The following is a 2,102-nucleotide window of genomic DNA, read 5'->3' on the forward strand; positions in this document are numbered from 1 at the left end:
AATGGTATAGAAAGGTTGCTTCATCTAGAATTTATACCCTCATCCTTCAAACAGTTCACGAGAGGTACTCACAGCTGCTACAATCAGCAAAGCTGAATTCCTTGAAATCAATTCATCCTACCTTGCTAGAAGACCTGATACATGAAACACGAATTAGAAAAACTCCAGCTAACGTATGAAATCATCAACCCGGACGAAAAGCTGAATATAAAATGGACCATGGTGGTTCCTGCATCTAAGAATGGAAAGATGTCCTGTGGGTATAAACCGCTTCCAGCCTGTCCTTCTGTCACCCATTCAATGCCCCGTCCCCAAGTGACGCTGCGTCGTGCTGGAAAACGCGGTTGAGAGGAGACAGTCACGGGACCTGACAGCCAAGAACCACAAGATTCCAGCTATGGTAAATGCTGGAAGTGAAGGAACATGGTGTTACAAAGACAGGAGAGAACAGGGGCAGGAGCTGTAAGGGTGTAACTGAGCTGAAGCTCAGAGGACGATGGAGTCACCTGGGGTAGGAGAACCCAGTTTAATAAGGAACTAAAACCAAGTAGCAACAAAAACATGTTTTCAGCAATATGGCAGCATAAATATCCTGTAATAAAGCCAGACTCTAGAAAACCTCCAACGAACTTTTTTTGAAGAGACGGAGTCTCACTGTCACCCAGGTTGGAGCGCAGCCTCGACTTCCTGGGCATGAGCCCTCCTCCCAACTCAGCCTCCCAAAGTGCTGGAGTTACAGGCGTGAGCCAATGCGCCCACCACAAACTTACTTTATAAGGTATTACTGGGCATGCCAGAAAGTGGGAGAATTCTTCGAGTGGCAAATGGGCAGGAGAGGTGCGCCATCCCCAGCCTGGCCAGCATGGGTCACCCCCACAGGGAGGAGCTGAACCTGACATTCCTCTACCATGCAGGAACCAAGAACTGAAGTCACCACATCATGTATTTTCTAAACCACGGCATTTCTGAGAGTGAAAGGAAGTTATTAATAATACTGCTGGGGGCCGGGCGCGGTGGCTCATGCCTGTAATCCCAGCACTTTGGGAGGCCGAGGTGGGTGGATCATGAGGTCAGGAGATTGAGACCATCCTGGCTAACATGGTGAAACCCTGTCTCTACTAAAAATGCAAAAAGTTAGCCGGGTGTGGCGGCGGGCGCCTGTAGTCCCAGCTGCTCAGGAGGCTGAGGCAGGAGAATGGCGTAAACCTGGGAGGCGGAGCTTGCAGTGAACCGAGATCGCACCACTGCACTCCAGCCTGGGCGACTGAGCGAGACTCCGTCTCAAAAAATAAATAAATAAATAAATAATACTGCTGGGGAAACAGGCTTAAGCCAAACCTATCTGTGGCAAAGCAAGATGTATGGTCACCCTAAAAAGTGTTCCAAGGTTAATAAAAACTGCTAGCTTCCACCAAGGTTAATAAAAACTGCTAGCTTCCACCAGAAATAAATGCAGGTTCTTTCTGAAAAGCGTTCCCAATAATAAGTTCTACAAAGTATAGCCAGATAGAAAAGAAAAATAAAAGATTAACACAGGCCAGGCATGGTGGCTCATGCCTGTAACCCTAGTACTTGGGAGGCTGAGGTGGGAAGATCGCTTGAAATCACGAGTTTGAGATCCGCCTGGGCAAAAACACAAGACCCTCTTCTCTACAAAAAAAAAAAAAAAAAAGCCGAGTATGGTGAGCCTGTAGTCCCAAGCTACTCAGGAACTCAGGAGGCTGAGGTCGGAGGATCACTTGAGGGCAGGAGTTTGAAGACTAGCCTGAGTAATAGTGAAACTCTGTCTTTACAAACAAAACAAAATTAGCCAGGTGCAGTGGTGTGTGCCTGTATCTCAGCTACCTCGAAAACTGAGGAGGCGTGATGATTTCAACCCCAAAATTTGATGCTATGGTGAGCTATGATTGTGTCACTGCACTCCAGCCTGGCCAACAGTGAGATCCTGTCTCAAAAAAAACAGCAACTGTCTTTTTTTTTGAGACAGAGTTTTGCTGTGTCCCCCAGGCTGGAGTGCGGTGGCGCGATCTCGGCTCACTGCAAGCTCCACCTCCCAGGTTCACGCCATTCTCCTGCCTCAGCCTCCCGAGTAGCTGGGACTA

This window comes from Mandrillus leucophaeus, unplaced genomic scaffold (assembly GCF_000951045.1).
Source record: "Mandrillus leucophaeus isolate KB7577 unplaced genomic scaffold, Mleu.le_1.0 Scaffold288, whole genome shotgun sequence".
Lineage (NCBI taxonomy): Eukaryota > Metazoa > Chordata > Mammalia > Primates > Cercopithecidae > Mandrillus > Mandrillus leucophaeus.